Consider the following 20,981-nt stretch of genomic DNA (forward strand, 5'->3'; position numbering starts at 1 on the left):
TATAAAAAGCCCATGTGTATCTAACAAAAAGGCAGTTTCACCCAGGCAGCAGGATGATCTGTGGTTCTGATTTTAAATTAGCAATGAACACAAAATTCAAAAAAAGCAGGAACATGCCATTTTCTAAAATTCTCTCATTTTACAGTTTTATTTCTCTCATTTACACTTATCAAACTTTACTGCCAAGCTCCACCCTTAATTATTCACAGAAATTGCGAGGAAACTGAAATCACCACCACAAATTCAGTAGGAATCATGGGCAAGCATGTAAGGATGGACCACAGTCCTTAAAAACAAAGAAAGCACCAACATATACTTGCAGTTCAGCTTATGAAATAATTGTACACCTAAAAATACTATTTGAATCATGTAAATCTGAGTTTTATTTTCAATATATAAGAATTTAATATTTAAAAGAACCCCTCTGAGCCCTATTTTAAAGTGAATGTGAAAAATCTGACAGAACAAATAATCAACTTCTAGAAATTATTTTGTACGTAGGAATCTGATATAATAAAACAAGCTAAATCAATGTAATGTTACTCTAATTTTAAAAACCCCAGCTAATTGAAGAGGAACAAGTTAAGCGAAGAAAATATGAAAGAAAATTTGAATTAATGTTTCTAATTAGCAAGGGCTTTCACATAGACTTAACAGCAAATCTTCTTTTCCTGATTAATTAGAACATCACACAAAGAGCTAGACTCTAATTGGTAATTCTTCCAGAGAACTAGGAGGGGACAGATGTGACAAACAGAAGACATGTTCTCCAATGAAAATAACTGCAACACAAATCCTGTGTTATAGCTATATGGTGGTTACAGATATCTAGAAAAATGGTGGTTCCTATGCTTAAAAAAGAACACTTTTGAAAAATTATAAAGGCTGTGTGGCTAGTGGTATGGCAGAGATATTTTGGCCAAAAAATAAGCTCACTCTGCTCAAAATAACACTTAACTTTGCAGAGGCTTTTTGTCAACTTAGATAGAAGGTAAAATACTGACTGAAAAGACTTTTGAAAGTATCTAGAATTGTTCTTCTTTCTATTAATGATTCCCTAATGATCAGATATATTTCAATGTTTGCCATTAATTTAAATAGGAGAATTTTACAATACACTCAGAGAATACCAATTTCTTCCTCCAAGATACAAAAAGGCACATCACTAATATGAAATGGATATGCCTAAATTAAATGAAGAGAAAAATGAAAGAAAAAATTGGGGACAGGACCCATAACAGCACTGCAATTAAAAGGATAAGGGAGGGAAATTCTCAGGGAGGAGAGCAAAATCTCCGCCTCTTAGATGAGGGACATGCAGGAGGGGAAAGATCAACATTAAAGGGCAGCAAACTGAAGGGATTTCAGAACTAATTCAAAAATGCTGCAGCAAATGTTTCTGAGTGCCAAATCTCAAGTATAAGTACACCAACTAATTTAAAAAAGATTCTCTGAAATGTAGACACATAAACCTTTTAAAAACACAGACATCAACCATACGCACATCGCATTTAAAAATGTCTCGTAATTTTTCATTCTGTATTAGCACTAACATTCAACCTTACATTTTGCTGTCCCATTCTTTTTAAAGGTTTTTGTTTTTATTTTTATTCTAAATATATCTTGACTGATTTCAGAGAGAGGAAGGGAGAGGGAGGGAGGGAAAGAGAGAAAAACATCAATGATGAGAGTCATGGATCGGCCGCCTCCTGCACTCCCCCGACTGAGGAGCGAGCCCACTACCTGGGCATGTGCTCTGACAGGGAATCGAACCCCGATCTCCTGGATCCTAGGTCAATGCTCAGCCGCTGAGCCACGCCTGGACAGGCTGCTATCCCATTTTACAAGTAAAATAATTTTATAATCAATAACAAAAATAACAAAATATATACTAAATCCATATTGTAGCATGTATCAGTACTTCATTTCTTTACATTGCCAAATAATATTCTATAGTACATATATACCACATTTCATTTATCTATTCACTACCTTATGTACATTTGTATTGTTTCTACTTTTTGGATACTCTGAATAATACTGCCATGGCACATTCCCCCATATTCATATTGTTGTAAATACAGAAAATCTACTAATTAGTTTTGTTAACGGAGTGCTGTAGATCATAGGGAGCCTGGATATCCAAAGGAGACTAGCCTGGTCCTTGTAGGAACTGGAATGATTTCACCCTCCCTAAGCATCCAATTATTACCTTCCTACCAACTTGTGTTAGCATTGCTCATAGCTCCTCCTCCCATCACCTCCACCCCCTTGGTTCACACCATCATCTCATCTGGATTACTAAATAGCCTAAATGTGCTGCAGCCTCTAGCCTTGCCCTCCTCCAGTCCATTCACCACAGTGCAGGATATTCATTCTAAAATACAAGTTTCACAATTTCATTTCCTGGCATCAGATTCTTCAATGGATCCCCATGATACTCAAGATTAAAGTAAAAATGCCTTAGCAAGTAAAAGACTCTAAGGTGGTCTGCCCCCACTAACCTCTGCATTGGTGATCTCTGACTACTTCTGTTGCACATATAAGGAACTAATTCATTTAATTACTCTCACCTCTGGATCTTTGTGCATGCTGCCCTCTCAGCCTGGAACTGCGCCCCCCCCCCCCAATCCTGTGTGTTTTCCCTTCAGTCACAGAACTGTTTACCCTCTACCTTTTTATATGACATCATCTCCCTGATAATACTAGCTCCACGTGAGCAAAACATGTGTTTTCTCATAGCTAGTGGATCCAGCACAGTGAACGGCATAGAGTGAACACTCAACAAAGATGTGTGACTTTGATAAGAAAATGCTAATTACCGGCATGCTGGAATAACTCCCATGAGCAGGTAAAACCAGGCTCTAGGCTTGAAAAACATTTGGTGAAGAAACACGAAACACAAACCACAGCCCTGGCTGCCCATCTCAGATGGAGGCAAGCAACCCTCATTTTCAGGTCACATGGCTGGTTCCCAATGAACTGACACCCACCCTTCCACGCAGCCCCTAGACTATGACCAGGAACTACCCCAGGACCCTGGGCAGGACTGATTCAGAAACAGGTGGGTAATAGAAGCTGGACCAGTGAGTGCTTTCTGTGATTTTTGGTGGAGCTATCAGAAGAGAAGTAGTCTCTTTAAAGGGAAGCACCGGCTGTTAAAATGATGTAAGCCAGAGTGGCTGAGCGCCTTCTCTGCCACCACAGAGTCCTAATTGAAAAAAGAAGCCAACACAGGAAAGTGGAGACAAAAGAGAGATGGTTCTGTGACATCATTAAACCCTCCCACCCAGATGTGCCCAGAGCCAGCTGTAGCCTTAAACTGCACTTAGGTGAGGAAGGAAATTCCGGTTTTGCTTATCCTGGTTTGTGTTGGGTTTCTTTTGGGCAGTCAAGAGCCCAGGGCCACATGTCAGGAATCATCTGCCTGTGTTAGCCTGTAACTAGGCATCAAAATTCATTTGTTTTCTAGGTAATCAATTTGATAAAACTGGAGGATAAGGTTGCTTATGTAGAATGCTTCCCACTTCATGCAAGATGTAGGAATACTAAATTTTATGCTCAGTCCACCAACTACTTCCTTATGGGTGAAGAAGAAGGGTGGAGCCAGTTTTTCTGAATAAAGCGTCCATGAAATGTTACAAAATTGGGAGTTCATCTAAGCTAAGTTTCTTTTGTTGTAGGCAGGGAAAGAAACTAAAATGAAAACATTATCCTTAGCTTCAGTGACTTTTAGAGTACAGGAGAAAGAACAATACGACAAAGAAAAATCAGAAAATTGGGTTTGAGCACTGGTATCCACACTATGCAACCTACCAGACTGTTTTTCCTACAGGATGGTTGCGTATAATACTGTCTGTGTCTTCCCCTTCCCTACAGGAGTGTGTTGGGGCTGTGTGGAAAGAACTCCGCGTCAGTTACAGTTATCTGCAGAGGGAAGGCGGGGAATGAAGAGGTACACATCAGCCATCCTGGCTACGGAAGCATCTAAGGAAGGTGCTAAGCATCATGAGCCAGTGACTAAAATTCAAGGACAGTATGTTAGAAACCCCAGGTATGAAAGATGTTTCTGTAGCTTAGAGCCCTGCTCTAGTCAGGGAACATAAGGAGCTGCTGATACAGAAAACTATGCTGTGGCCTCTAGTAGCTCAGGGGGAAAAGTAAGTTAACTGCAAGTGGCCAGCGAACATTCCCAGAAAAGCTCTATACTAGGAAACTCTTCACCCCACTGTGTTTTCTCAGATGGGGCAGCGAAAGCAACCACAATGAACAGAATCAGAGACCTCAGTTAAAAGAAAAACATGGCCTCTGTCCCAGTGGCCAAAGCTGGGACCAAATGGCTTGATTCGGGGGTATGTTCCACAGCTCCTCATATGTCCTATTTTAGTAAATATTAACATTCTAAAGATAATTTTATCTTTATTATTTAAGACCTTAGGACTCTCATTCTGAATATTTGATACCAATAAAAAATGGTGGACCTTTATAAGGAGTAGGTGATAATACAGAATGCCTACTAATCACAACAAATGATTGCGTGCACACACATATAATGTTCTAACTTCCTTTCAGGAGATTCTATTTAACATCAATGTAAAGGGAAACTATTATTTAATTCAGCATCTCAGTATGGGGTTCATGTTAACCTAAGTTCATTATATCCAACTAGATGCAAACAGATTGATAATAAAGATGAATAAAAGTATATTATCACACACATATCAACTACTACAAAACACTTGTCCAAAAAAGGACTGCATGGGTGACAGGGCAACTGCTCTGGATCCCATCTTGACTACTAATTACATGAAATTACGCAGGTCACTGGATTTGTCTTTTCCCGACTGCAAAACTTCCCTCTCATAAATTCCATGCTTCTTTTGATATCACTAATAACAGTGCCAGCTGGCAGCTCTGGGTCTGGTATAGTAATAAAGCCACATGAGGGCATCTTTCTGGTGTGCAGTAACTACCACAGTGATCCAGTGTCCTGGTTTTCTAACGTACGCACTGTGCCCCGTGCGTGTGCGTGTGTGCACGCGCGCATATGAACAATGATTATTGGGTTGTTGCTCAGGAAAGAAGCTCTGCCTCTACCTTCTGGCTGTATAAGTTAAGACATTTAAGGAACAAAATGGATGAGAAAGAAGTATCAGAAGGAAGGAAAAAGGAGCAGAGTATATGGCCTGGGCAATAGGTGGAGCTCAGCTGAGTTGCTGACCTGACATTTTCAGAAATGTTGTTCAACCTGGACTGGGAACAGGGACTGGAGGTGAGGACCAGAAACAGATGAGGAGAGGGAGCAGAATGAGGAAGATAAGGCTAATTTTAAAAACAGTGTTACAAGTGACAGGCGCTGTTCTAAGGGCTTTATGTGAATTATCTCAATACAAGAAAACCACATACTAGAAAAAGAACAGATGTCGTAGGGAGGTAGGGAAGTGGGAACTGAAGCGGAAGAACAGATTGGACTCAAGTGGCATCAAGCATAAAGGGGCCTCTCGGTGGGCTGACTTTAAATGTTCAATAAAACTGGACCTTTTCTATTCTTTCTGTCCAATGTACCTGCAACTACTTGTAAAAAGACATCTTCTTATAATATCCTTACATCTGTCATAATTTTTACGTCATCAAGCTTAATCACTTTTTATGCCTCTTCAACTAGAGATGTTTGTTCTTTAATTAGAGAGTACCTAGATATAACCTTCTTAAACTCTACTAGGTAAACTAAAATCATTAAGAATTTACTTAGTGCTTTGTATAAACCTGTATGTTATGGGTTCCTCCTTACCATTTAGGAGGGAAATTTACAATCTAGCTGGGCTAGATGTGAAATGCAGCAGACACCATTTACAGCCCACATTCTCAAGACACTTTCAGCTAAAACTGTAACCAGTAGTTTTTCTGTCTTTGTGGCACTTGAATCTCGTCAACATAAGATATCCCTTATTTCTGTGTTTCATTTCTAGCTATTCCTGCTGTAATGAGTCAGAACACACAGTGGCTTTGTAGACTGCATAGCAAGATAACCACAAGGTCAAGAGTGTCAGGAGATGGACAGCAGTGGGCCCAGTGTTCATCACGCATCCTGCACTGTATACCTACTACAATACATTCTTTTATATTTGTTAACACATTACCTTGTAATCCCATTTATGTAACTTAATATTTATCTGCCACTTCTCTTACTACCCTCTGAGATGTGGGTGGAACAAAGGACACATATATTGCTTCTGTCTACCTTAAACATTCCTGCTTTATTGTGTGCACAATAACTGCTCCCCAATGAATGTAGACTAAATTGAACAGGACTGTCAGTTGGCTGGAGAATGAAAAACAAATCAGGCTTTTCACCTAACAAGAAGTGCCATTTGCATCACTGGAGGAAGCCCTATGTTATACTACAAAGAGAAGAGATTTGGGAAATACAGAGTCCCAGGTTCAAATTCTAGAGCTGCCCACCTGTCTGTATGGCTTTGATTAATTTCTATGAGCCTCAGTGCTTTCATCTATAAAATGGGGATAATTTCTCTCTCCCAAGCTGATAATAAGAATTTGATTAAATAAATTGTATATTACGGACAAGCAGAATACTGCGTTTGAAGCCTCCTTGGCCAGTGGGCTGAGGTGGTTCTGCCACGTGGTGGATGACAACTATGTAAACGCAAGGGTGCTGCTGCAGCGGCTAAAAGCCTTCCCGCGATGCTTGATGTCTACAGCGTGAAACGGCCCATCCATGCTTCTCAGCCACGGCCCCACAATCGTGGGAGGCTGGTACAGTTCTGGTTCGCCGCCGCGGTTGCCCGGCTTCTGCATCAACTACAATCTGGCTTTGAAAACGGCTCAGTGGTCCAGAGGCCCCACTTCGTGGACGCATCTGCGCTCATCCGGCTGCCTGATGACTGACTATGGGCTACATAACTGAGTGCAAGCTGGGTGGCCACTGCTGCCCAGCCCCCTCTCTCACTGCCACCTGGACACCCTGCAGCTGCTGGGGGCTGCCCAGCTCCTGGAGTAGGTCACCCTCAGCTACAGGTCTTGGAGGGGAAGCGCAATGTCATTACTACAGGGCCTGCTCTCCATGGAGGAGGACACCTCTTTTCCTCCCTGCATTGCCTCCTCTACCCAGATACTCCCTGGCAGCTATGAATGAAGTAAATCTGAGGTGGTAAGTAATTAAAACCTCTTTTTGTGTTTACGGTACATAATGTTAACGGTATCACCAAAAACTCGTAAGCTGCTAAAAAACACCATGTACTAATCCTATAGAGCAGCTGTAATTTCTCTTATGCAAAAAAAAGTGGGGAAAATCTGAGAGGGAAGGTGGTCTAATTTTTTAACATTTTGTAAAATGTAAATGCCATGTCTGTTAATTTAGATCATGACTATCTGACATAAAATATAGTCAACATGAAATATTCAACTGCACTTCAATATATATTAAGCTTTTTAAAAATTGAAAGGATTCTCTAGCCGCTCTCAGAAATATAGAAATATAATTTTTTCTAAATAAAACCTGAAATTTGCTTTTGAATTGAACATTTCCTTTTCTTTGTGTGTGTCAAAGGATTTCTTATTATGGGAATTCCAGAAAAATCCCTCTAAAGATTTTTTTTAATTGTGTAAAACTTCTAAAGTTATTTTTAAAGAGGGGAACGAGAAAAAGAAAGTGGGCTAGCCCCCTTTTCCATCCTTCCAAACAGCATGACCAATGTTAAAAGGACATCTAAACACAAGCCCCACTGAATGAATCATCCGTGTAACCTCACGTGAAGCCAGAAACAGCTTACCATCATTTCTGTGATCTGCATCTTTCTGTATTAACCCATCCAACAGTCACTTCTGATAGGATATGCAATTGAGCAACTTCATGGGCTTTCAGTTTTGCTGGTGTCCACTATAAGAAGGGCCTGCAGACCCTCAAGGGAGGGAGGGGGTAGCAAGCTCAATACTAAGCCTTGTTGAATCCTCACCCACACTTGGGAGGTTAGCTTGAAACTTTATTTTGATATTACTAAATTTAGGGCAGGGGGCTTTAATAGTCTGCTTTTATTTTTAAAGAGAACAAATGCTGATAGGCAAAACACTACCAATGACAGACTGGGTCTGAATCCCAATTCTGCCTCTAACTAGCTAATTAAATGAGGTGCACATCACTGGGCAAGTCGCTGAACCTCTCAGTGCCTTCCTTGCCCCATTTCTAAAATGAGATTATGCTACAGGCTGCTTAATAGGTTTTTTGTTGGTTTGCTTTTGAGGGTTAGGTGGGTTACTACGAGAAGAACTTAGAACACTACCTGGTAAGGACAATATACACACTAGCAATTATAAATGATCCTTCAGTTCCAAAAACTTTCTATTCCATTTGTACTATGATTGAAACAGGATCTGTGTGGATAATACTTGTTTCTACATTCATGTCTCTGAACTGAAACCATATTGCTGATTGGCCCATAACTATGAAATTTAATCAATATAAGTAAACAGTACATGTAATTAAGTACATGACTTAAAATGTCTTAATTTGTGTTCATGTCTTACTTTCTACCTATTTGGGGTCCCATCATGATTATCAATCTTTGGTAACATAGTAATGTTATTTTAAATAAAGTAAATTTTATATTTAATGACATATTGACACAGAAAAGTTCTGTGTACATATATGGGCAGCTATAATGTTAAAAATGTTCTGTGAATAAAACGATGAAAATACAGAACATTAACTGACATGTTTGTTACTCTAGATAATGAAAAACAACTTTAATGAAGTAGGATGCTTCTAACTCAATTTCCTTCACATCCCGATTTATATCTTTTGAGCATGCTCTTCTGACAAAGCTCCTTTTGTAGTATCTGATGGGATCAGTTAATCAAAACTTTCCTTTTCTGAGATCGGAATCATTTTTCCCATTTAGCTAGTAAGAAGGCGGCACAAAATGTCTTTGCAATTGTTACAAGATCCAATTAAAAGCAGATGAGTTGAAAGACAAAAAGTTCTATTTCATTATACACATTATGGCCCGGTATATAAAATGCTTTGAAAATAAAAAGTGGTTTATTCTCAACTTCAAGTCAAAGAGAATTTAGATACCATCAGAATTCACTTTACATTCTGACACAAAGAATTTATTCAGAGTTTAAATTGATACAACACATGTAAAGGCCAAGAACCATGTCCTGCCAAAAGTAATAGTAAATGTTTGCTTTTCCTTTTCTTCTCTCTGCCTGTCAAACTAACCCACATTGATCTCTACTTCAAAACACTGAAAACTTTAACTATCTCACAAAACCCATTGTGGTATATGAACAAATGATCAGGTATATTAGTTTCTCAATCAGCTCTTGAAACTTGGTAGGAAATAGTACCCTTAATCAACAGATACCTCAGTAAAAACAATGATTTAATTTAAAAAAAACACCACTGACATAGAAATAGCACAATAAGCCAAAGATATCACATTTATCGGAATAAATAAATAATAAATAATTGTCTCTTATTTTCTGTCCCTAAAATGATAAAGGCTCAATAAGTAAGTGTATGGCTCCTGATGTGGCGGTCCTAGACCTCAAAGGGACCTAGACCCCAGAGGGAATCGAGGACAGCCACCACGGTAGAATGTGGGTGGGGACCATGGCCAGCACTATAGGCAGCTTTTGGCTCTGGGGCTGAACAGTTTTAGTGAAGAGCCACTGTGGTGTGAAAAGAGAAACCTGTTTGTTTAATTTTTCCTTTTAAAAATAAGGAGAGAAAAATAAGATTGGAAATAGATATAGTGAGCACACATTATAGTTTAAAGCAATATGCCTTGGCATTTAGGATATGTTAAAACAAAAACAAATTTAAAAGATAACAGCAGTATTTTACAAAAGGCTATCATTTAATATCTTCAAAAGATAGTTTAAAGAGAAAGTTTGAACCTGACCTTGGCACATAATATGTCAGTGAACAAGTTCAAAGAAGGAATAAGTTATAAGTTAGACAATAAAGATTTTATGAAACTTTGTGGATATTTTGAGTCAGTAGCAACATTAAACACTAAACTTCTACATCAGAGAAAATGTAAACGTTCCAAAGCATCTAGTTTCAAGGAAAACCTAAAATTTAGATTTCACTGGGTTAATAAAACACAATCTACTACTGCATATTGATAAGACCCATGAAACCAGCCTAATCTGTTTCATTTAAGTGAAAGGAATTTTACCTTCTATTCCACTCAAATATAATAAACAGCATGAGTAATCACCATATGGTTCTCAAAATACGTTAGTTCAAAACTACCTTCTATTTCCACATTCTATCTTATAACTTAGAAAGTAGAGGTTTATTTTCTGGACTGTAATAAAACTGCCATATAAAAGGAAGAATTAGAAATCTAGATCAAATAGCTTTTTTAATGACTAAGAATTGAAAGAAACTGAAAGATGAACTATTTCCTTTTGGCCCCTGCTCTGTCTGTTCTAATTTAAGCCACCAGTTCAATAATTATGACATAGTTATTTCTTTTAAAGATACTCTTTTATAGTTTAGGTAAAGACAAGTCTCACTACTCATTGAGGCACTGGTAGATCTTTTACAAGGTTCCCACATCTCTTTCCACTGAAGCTCATGCTGGCCTATCACACCCCTGCATCTTCTGTCCTCAGTTCTCGAGGAGGTAAAATAAAACTCTGCTCCGATTCTCTGACATGGATAGGCAACAAATTTTCAGTCCTTTGGTTGAGGCCAGAAAATTTCAAGTGTATGATTTCTGCTTATGAAATTTATGTCACTGGCACCAAAAAGGCCAAAACCGTTGGTTTAAAGAAAGCAAAGTTCTCAAATTAATGAATTCTAAATAAATTCAGTATTTTTGAATACTACAAAAAGTAGTGAAAGCAAACAGTTCTGTGGCACCACAAAAAAATCAACCTTGCATGGAGATGTGTATTTAGGAGATAATCCAAAATTGGACTACATACATTTATAGCATATGGTCAAATTGCATCGAGCCGGTATTAAATGCTACATGCTTCTTACTCTCCCTTTGCTCTTTTTGGATGGGAAGGCAGAAGTGTAGCTGTGTCTAGGCCAAAAAACACATTTCCATTGATTGTAGACATCCATGAATCATTCATGAAGCAGCAAACAGTGCTTAGACAACCTAATGCATGGAATTAGGTTAAAGTCACAATTTGCAAAATTTACTGTTAACATCTCTGGTTTTCTCCTGTTTTTCTGTGTCTTAAGCTAGCAATAGAAGCCCCAAAGGAAACATCTATATCCTAATGCTGAAGTGACAGAAAAAAATATACACCTACTTAATTAATTTTATAGATATGGACAATAAATAAATGCTTAATTTATCCCTTCCAACTAGATGTTGTAAAACTCGTGGAGATTGACATAAATGATTTGAGCTTCAAAAATCAACTCTGAGGTGTTTAATGGAAGCAGTCTGATTTTATTTGCTATTTTAATTTTAAGAGGATGCTGGCAAGGTCAGCAGACTCCAGTCCAACACCTGCCTAGAAAATAACATAAAGCTGTCACCTTCTTCCAAAATGAAAGTGAACGGCACAGTTAAAAATCCTGCTAACTGACCCCAAATCAAATGCCATATATTTCTAAAGTTACTATGGTAGAACTTATGTGAAATTCTGCTCATCAGAGACCTTCTCCTTAAAGCTACCAACTCTACTATCCAGATAAGAATATACGAGTTTAAACTGAAATCTGAAGGCCACTAACAAGAAAGCCGGAGAATACGCATTTTCTTAATCTCCAAACCGCTCCCTTGACTCCCATGCACATGTACGACGTCCTCCAGGGCAGCAGAGCAGGGCCGGTAAGTCAGAGCCCGCTCTGTCTCAGCCGAGGCTGACTGCAGAGCTGCTCCTCTAAGACACGCTAACTCAAAAGACCCATACAAAGTATAAACTAGTAATATCTTTCATTTTGATATTTCCAAAGAATATCAGCTCTGCCAACAGAGAAGTCACACTTAGAAACATCTAATTAAAGAAACAAAAAATGGCTCTCAACTGAAACTCAACTCTTAAAATCCAAGACGCATCCTTATGGATTTTATTAAAAAAATTTTGTTGCTGTCTGTAATTCTAAATTTTCCTATTCCAGAGTTTGGATTAACCAGAAAAAACAGGTTTTCTCATATTTCTGGTATACTATTTGGCAATGCACTGTGCTTACTAACATCGCTTTGGAAATAGCAAGACCATCATTCTAAAGGCAGACACAGCATGGATTCTGCCATTGTCCCAACCTCACTAAGCACAACATACCCTCATCCTGAGGTGTGTTCCTTACTCTGAAAGCACTACTAATGCCATATAAGCAAACATTTACTTACAACAGACAGCTTTTGTTGTTACCTTAATCTCCACTTGTATGGACAGATTAGTAGGAACAGAAGTTTCAATGTAAAAATATTGAGCAAGGAAATATGGAGTAAAGCTCTCACTGATACTCCTTGCAGTTTAATAATTTTTGGTAATTATTCTGTATATTTCCCACAGCCCTTAAGATAGTCTAACACAATATAATTAATAAATATTTCTGAAAGGAAGGAGAGTCAAAAAGGAGGGATGACCTGAAGGTAAAAGGAAGGAGGGAAGAGAGAAAGGAGGGTTAATGGTGCTGAATGTATTTAGTTTTATGGTAAAAACTAAGTCAATCTGTTTACACTAATGTGTGCATTAAAAAGGGAGGAAAATGGAATAGTAAAAGCGCTTTAAAAACTGGCCTGTCATACAGTGTTCAACAGATGACTTTGTGTCAGTAACACTCATTGGAAGATAATTTCAACCAACCAGGAAGCTTCTTTTGTTTGAGTCTAGCAGTCCATCTACATGCTAAAAGCACAGTAGTCTGCTCAGAGGGACTAGGATTAGGATTCTAGTGTGAAGAGTTAAAAAACTGAAGGCATTTTGTCAACCGTTAAAATATTTGCTATTTTCCCATCACAGCCTACTATATGAACATTTGAAAAAAATTACAGCAAAAGTATCAGTACAATGAAATGTCAGAAGATTTTGCCTAAAGCAAAAGATACAGATTTAAATATTCTAAATTTTTATGTAGATTAACACTGATTTTCAGGGAAGAGTGCTCAAAGTCTCAGATCTATAACTCAAATCAAGTGGCCCGTCATGGGAATTTACACATCTCTCAGTTAAATCAGGTATCCATCCAATCACAAAGCCTTTTCACATCTATGAACAACGATGGAATTCAAAATACAAATAAAGAGCCTGGCTAGTGTGGCTTAGTGGTTGAGCTTCAACCCATGAACCAGGAGGTCACAGTTTGATTCCCAGTCAGGGCACATGCTAGGGTTGTGGGCTCAATCCCCAGCAGGGGGCATGCAGGAGGCAGCTTATCAATGATGTTTCTCTCTCATCCATGTATCTCTCTATCCCTCTCCCTTCCTCTCTCTCTAAAAATCAATAAAAACATATATGTGTGTGTGTGCATGTGTGTGTATATATAAAAGAACAAAATACAAATACTCATTTCAAATGTACTTCCAACCATGTCATATCCAATATGGACATAAGTTCTTCTGTCTTAATATGGTTAATATAATTGTTGGTATTTAGTATATAACAACAAAGTGTACTAGTATCACAAGAAGTATATTATGCTTGGTTGTACTCTGGTGAACTTCTCTCTGCATATGTTAGTGTTGAAGAGTTGGGCTCCACCTGGTATGTGTGAACAATTCTTTCCCCACTCTGTCCTCCCACCCCAAATCTTCCAGTGTATAGAAAGTAGATTATAAATAAATCCAAAGTATATATGAATCCACAGTGAGTTCAGTTTTCCATAGTAAAGGGAAAAAACTACATTTCAAGGCTATACTGTCAAACATTTGTCTAATGCTTGCTCCTGTTTTGACTATCAATTCTAAGAAAAGTTTATTGGCTAACTTTAAAAATGTTTAAAAATGTGAGACTGGAATGGAAATACTGATGTAGCTATAGATTAAGAAGAAAGATTTGGTCTGTTAAATAAATTTTTTCATTTTAATTCAAACCACAGAAGTCCCTTCCCATATACTCAAACCTGGAGTTTGCATCTGCATTCATAGATACAATCCTTTTGGAAAGTGTGAAGAAGTATAATTAATCACATTTTCAAATCAAAATTTTAAGATGCGTTCAACAATGCCTCCGTCGAAAACACTGTCCACAATATTATACATTTAAGACTCAAAATATTTTTATGTAATATGTCCTCCTTAACCTTGAAAATAAACTAAATATGGAAAGTTGAAGTTCTCTTTGAGCCAACTCTGCTCTATCTCAAAGCGATGCCACTTTATTCTTAAATTATTAAAAAATGTTCCTAAGATATAAATTACACATTCCAAGATAAGGGGTCTAAGTAATTCTAAGGGTTCTAAGTCATTATATTTCACACAACCTGTTTTCTGTAGGAAAAGTGTAACAGACCGCAGATGCCACTGTAACCTAAAATTGCTGATATTGCAAGGCATGAAGAATGCTGATTCATGGTATGCCACAATTACAGTGAAAAAAGGAAGAATGCTGATTCATGGCACGCCACGTTTACAATGGAGAAAGGAATCCAAGGGCCTTCCCCCATGGGTCTGTCCCCAGAACGTGAGAATAACATGAAAATGCAGGGTGCAAGTTTAAATTGTGTAGGTCGTCATAACATTTAAATGACGTCATGTTTCAAAGTTTGAAATAAAGGTTAAAAGTTGAGACCTGCTAATGAAATAAAAACAAAATAATGTTTGACTTTTAAATTAATTTTGAATACTCAAATATGAATATGATTTTCTTATATTAAGCTTTCTCATATTAAGTTTATTAAGCAAAATGCTTACATTCAGGGCTATTTAGGCAGAAAATAGGGCTCAGTGGTTAAGATCAAGGTCTTTAGAGTGGCAAACTGCCACTTACTTGATGTGACCTTGGAAAAGTCACTTAACCTCTCTAAGCTTCAATTTCCTTATCTGCCATTCTGAAGATAACTGAAAAGCACTTACATAATACCTGGCACACAGTGAGAGAGCAGTAAGTTACAGCTGCTGTTGTTGGTATTATCAAAGCAATCTCTGCAAATTGCACTTGTAAATTAGGTGTGAATGAGAAATGGCTGTATAATTCCAAAACTTTACTTAAAAACAAAACAAAAAAGCCCCTAAAGGTCAGATTTAGTTCTTTCTATAAATGAAAAAATCACAGGGGTAGAGGAAGAAACCAATGCCTAAAGAAAGAGTTAAAAAAAAAAAAAAAATACAAGAAAACAAGAGAAAGGAACCCAGTGTCCTGAAATGCTTAAAGAAAACTGCTAAGGGCACAAGGAACAGGATGGTCAGCTCCTACCTACAGCCACCTTTGATGATGAATTCACACATCAATACAGAGGACAGAAAAGTTTTCCCAAACTAGAAACAGAAAACTAAGTAAGTTACATTTCATATCCACTGACAGGTAGTGGGAAATTTTTTAACTTATTTGGTTTTCAGAGATTAAAACTGGACCATTTTCAAACCCACTCTGTTCTTTATAAAGTTATCACAAAACATATCTAATATGGTAGCATAATTTAGAAAGGAGGTGGGAAGCTCCCACACTGGCTTCAGGTTTGTCCTTTACTTCATCAAAACTACCTTCAAGGGTAGTGACAAAATAAATACAAAATTGGAAGCATTACCCTCTGAAATCTAGTACATAAAATATGCAACACAGGTAATTTCTCATAACATTTAAGAGCTATACACTTTAAGTATCTGATATAAATTAATTTCATATTTAGAAATAAGTATAAGGAACTAGTTCTGGTTTGTATATACAGATGCAGAGTTCAGTGACTCTGAATATAAATAAGTGCTTAGTATTTATTACCCAGTAATTACTTTAACAAACATTTAGTCAGTCTTTCCTGTATACCAGGCACTACCCTAAGGGTTAGGAATACGTTTTTAACCAGACAAAAATGGTCCCAATGTTCAAGGAGCTTATATTCTAGCAGGGGAGACTATAAATAATAAAATATTATGACAAAAATAAAGAGGGTTGTGAGATAAGGAGTGACTGAGAAGCTATTTCAGACTGGTTGGACTAGAAAAGCCTGCTCATCAAATTTAAAACATCTACTTCCATAAAACTGAAATTTGCTGCCAAAATCTCTAACAGCTCTATTACTCTTTATTTACATATAAAAACAAACATAAACATTTGCCAGGCTATGAAATTTATATGTAATCTTCCCAAATATACACAGTAAGCACTGATAAATAGATACGGTTGTTTTACCCAAATGTTATTTTCAACACATAATAATAAAACAGAAATGTAGACAATATTTTTTATAACAAATGTTTTCATATTTTCATGTTAATTTTATATACATATTATTTTGCTAAACTATAAACAGAATTTTAAACATCTGATATTATTTAAAAATCAAAATATTCCAACAGAAAGGCTTAATTTTAACTCACCTGTAGCTGTATACAGTGCGGAAGATCTATAAATTTGTGGCCAAATCCAAGAGAAATCTGCAATATAAGCAAACAAACAAACATGAATAAAAAATGCAAAATCCTGTGATTTTTTACAACCATCATGTAAGTAATACCCATTTAATAACACCATTCCATTAAATCGCATGGTAAAACGGAGTAGACTTGCTGCATTACTTCTATTTGTACAAGAAAATATAAAATATGTAAGGTCACACAGTCCATTGCAGATTATAAGGTGTCTACCCTAGGGATTTTCAGAGCCCACCATTCACTTACTATACTTTCTTGTAGCTGCCTGCCTAGAAACAGAGGAGCTGGAGCTACCCCCTTGCCTCCTGCACTGCTAGGGCTAGCCCAGGGTCCAGCACACAGTAACACGATGTGCAGTAAATGTCTGCTGAATAAATAAGTAAACTTTACATGATCATCTTCACTTGCTGTAATTTACAGTTTACCTATATGGAATTGAAAGGCTAGAAATTACTGAAATAAAACTCTATGTCATAACTGTTTAAAGAAAGAAGTTAAAAAGTGACTGAATAATTTATCTCAAAAAAGTCTTGAGTAAAATGATATAAAAATGATGCTAATATAAGACATTCATATCAATTTGCAAGAGCAAACGTGGACAAGAAAAGGAAGAACATTTTCAATGCTGAGGGCAGCTGCTCACCAAGTTTTTTCTGGGTGTGTATCTTTGAGGACAAAGTGCTTAAGGATGAAGGGCCCTAAGGCATTTCCTCGGATCTACACAGGAATCACCCCCACTGCACCAAAGTTTGTTTTCACAATGCACAGGGAGGAATGCGAACATAACAGATACGTGCTTATGATATTTTATGTGCATCCATGTTTACTATTTTTGTGTATTTTTATGGACGTGAGAAAATGGTTTGATTGCTACTAGTAGAGTATGTCTTTTTCAATCATTATGAGCTACTAGATTGAACAGCTGCAAGGAATGTTTTTACAACAGAGCTACTAGATTCTTTTGTCAGGTGACACCATCAATAATAAATGACACTTTGATTAATCATCAAACTTAAAACAGTATTAACTCTCTTAAGAGCCCTTTACTCTTTAGAATAAATAGAAAGAACATAATAGAAAAAAGCTAATGCTAATTTAATACCCAAATTAACATTTTTCTAGGGCACTGGAAAGATCTGATTTCATAATCTAAGAGGTCTAAAGAGGAAAGAGAAAAAAATTGCATTTTGATTTTTACCAGGACCTGATCAGCTTGGAGATCATCATAAGTAATGAAATGCAGCTAGGATATTAGTCAGAGATGATTCATGAAAAACAAAGGAAATATGTATGCAAATATGAAGTTATCACAGTAAGTAAAACGAATGGATTCTCCTCAAGAGGCAGTCAGTCAGTAGTGTGCAATAAAGTGTTATGTAATAGGAGCCATCAATTCTTTCCAGCACTGCTGGGGTAAATGTATTCATTACGTGGCCTACTTAAGCCTATTATAATTCTATACCAACAACGAATTTGCTCAAGGACATCACGCCATGCAACAATCAAGAGCTAAAACTTGTGATATTAGTAGGAATCAAGATATTAAACTATTACTGCTTGATCTCTACTATTAAATGAGTTTTTATTAATATGCTAATATGAGGAAAAAATACCAAAGCATCCAGCTAAAAAGAAAGATACAGAAGAGACACAAAGATTAAAGACATATGAAGATGTGGATAATTTCCACAGTATAATATAATATCTTGGTGTAACACTTTGAACAAAAGGAATTAATAAAACACTTTAACACAAAATTACGAACTATTTTATAAGTTACTAAGGGAATATAATAGCCATTAAAGCAGTAGTACAGGCAAGAAGAACTCTATAATAAATTAACATCCCTCTATTCTTCCACCAGTCCTGACAGTTTTCACAAAGCTCCTTCTGGAATGTGTTTCATGGGAGGAAGAGGGGGCAGCCCTGGACCTGGTAGAGAAAGAAGGAAAGGCAGAGGATGCCTGTCATCTTTTCCCCTCTAACGACTGCTATTTCCACTGCATGAGCTAAAAAGATATATACCCTTTTCCACAAAGCCATCGGTCGCTATCAGAAAGCAGCATGGAACAGTCCAAAGATCCAGGGATTAAGCACCATCAGATAGACCAGGTTTCAGGCTCTGGCTTTGTCATGTAAACACCGCTGCTGTAAATATAGCATCACTAGCAGTGGCTTAGGTAGGCGACCTAGGAAATGTTACTGTGGACCTGTCTGTAAAATGAGGATAATAATGCCATCTTTGCAGCACCTTGGAAATAGCAAATGAAAAAATTACATAAAGCACCTAGTACATAGTAGGCTTCATAATTCTGATCCTGCCAAGTATGAGCCTGTTAAACACTGCTAGCAAAGACAGGTAACTCAATAAAGTAATGAAAAATAAAAGCCTCAGGCCTACCGACCCCAAGGAGAACTTATTTTCCCTGGGATGCCCCTTTATCAGCCCATAATCCTCCACAGAGATACAGAAATATGGGAAATTTTTGAACCAGGGCTACTTTAAAACTATATCAAAAGTTGAAAGATATTACCTGATTTCAAGACTTACTATAAAGTTACAATAACCAGAACAATGGGGTATGGGCAGAAGGATAAACAACAGAAGAGAGCAGAGTCCAGAAACAGGGCTACACATTTATATCAATTCACATTCAACAAGGATGGCAAGTTAATTCAATAAGGCAAAGCAAGTCTTCAATAAATGGTGCCCAAACTGGTGATGCATATGGGGGGGGAGGGGGCAAGGGGAGGGAAGAGCCTCAACCTTTACCTTGCACCACGTACAAAAATTAACTCAAAATGGAAAGGATCATAGATCTTAAAGTTAGTAGCTAAAACTACAAACCTTTTGAAGGAAATACTTGAAGAAAAATCATTGTGGATTAGGCAAAAGGTTTTTAGATATAACATCAAATGTATAAAAGAAAAAAGAACATAAGAAAAAGACCATAAAAGAAAAAAAGAATCAATTGAACTCCATTAAAATTAAAATGTTTGCTCTTCAAAAGACAATTTAAAAAATAAAAACGCAAGTCACAGATTGGGAGAGAGTACTGGCAAAATAATTATCTGATAAAGTACATGTATCTAGAATATATAAAGAGCTAGATGATTACCTGATAAAGGATATCTAGAATATATGAAAGAATCTCATAACTCAATAATAAAACGAGTAATTCAACCTTTTAGAAATGGGCAAAATATATGAAAATATAATATATATATCATATAAGATACACAATGGGGAAAGTACATAAAAATGTACTAAACATTAGTCATCAGGATAATGGAAATTAAATCCAAAACAAAATATCCTAGACATTCAGTAAAATATCTAAAGTAACGACAAGGATATAAAGAAACAAGAACCCTCACATCGCATCCCTCACTGGTGGGAAAGTATAATGGTAGGGCCATTTTGGAAAACAGTTTGGAAGTTTCTCATCATATAACCTGACAATTTCATACAAGGTGGTGTTTTCACTTCTCTGGGGGCAGATGACCACACAAAGAGTTGTAATAAATGTTCCTAGGCAGTTTTGTTCATAACAGCCAAAAAGTAGAAACAATTCAAATGTCTATTGATTGGAGAATGTATTTTTTTAGAATGTAGCATACTCATAAAGTGGAATACCACTCAACAATAAAAAAGAATGGATTGCTGATACATGCAACAACACGAATGAACCTTAAAAATACTGTGCTAAATGAAAGAAGCCAGACACCAAGATTACATATTGTATGACTCCATTTACATCTAATTTCTAGAAAAAGTAAAACTATACACATAGAAAACAGACTGGTGATATCTTGGGTCAGAGAACAGAAGTGGGGATTGACTGAAACGGACACAAGAGAACACTGGGGGCCAATAGAGTTGTTCTAAAACTGGATGGCGGTGATGCTAAAGAAAGATGTATAAGAAACATCAGACACAAACAACTATAAACTTACTAAAACTCACTGTTTTGATAATGCTATCCTTTTTACCAATTGGATTTGAAAAAGATGGCAAAAATGTAATCAACCTGAAAACTGCCCTCTTGAGGTTTCTGGTGTGGTACGAACAAGTAGAGCAAAGCATATTCCCCACATCACCCACCCCTAGCTGATATTGCAAATGAATCTTAACATTCTTTTTGGCTGACACAAATGCAGTTTCACAATTTTCTCAAAGTTGCCACCAATCAAAGGAAGTACTTCCAATACAGCAATATATTTCATTTGAAATGAAGTGAAATGAAAATATATTTGTCAACTAGAACAACTTGTTTTTGATGGACAACAGTGTATATGGCATGTGCTACTGGAAAGAGATGACTAACCAAAGGGAAGCCCTGCGACTGCCATACTTCGTGTTACAACAGAGGTGCTGTCATTGGTCGTCTCGTCCTCTAGCCAGTACCGCCCCAGTCACCTAGCCAGTCGCACAGGCTGGTAGAAATGAAG

General features: G+C 37.1%; 1 protein-coding gene across 6 annotated transcripts in view; it reads right to left on the minus strand.

Moving 5' to 3' along the window:
- The window catches only part of NCOA2 (nuclear receptor coactivator 2), a 248,877-nt gene that overhangs the window by 134,190 nt on the left and 93,706 nt on the right, over positions 1–20,981 (minus strand). For 5 of the 6 annotated variants that reach the window (XM_081117376.1, XM_081117371.1, XM_081117377.1 and 2 more), the window contains exon 2: positions 16,476–16,532. The gene's annotated coding sequence lies outside the window, so the exon portion shown is untranslated. Of the gene's footprint in view, positions 1–16,475; positions 16,533–20,857; positions 20,936–20,981 lie in introns of those variants that run through there. The other variant, XM_081117373.1, reaches the window with a different exon arrangement.

Source organism: Miniopterus schreibersii (assembly GCF_964146895.1).
Source record: "Miniopterus schreibersii genome assembly, chromosome: 17".
Lineage (NCBI taxonomy): Eukaryota > Metazoa > Chordata > Mammalia > Chiroptera > Miniopteridae > Miniopterus > Miniopterus schreibersii.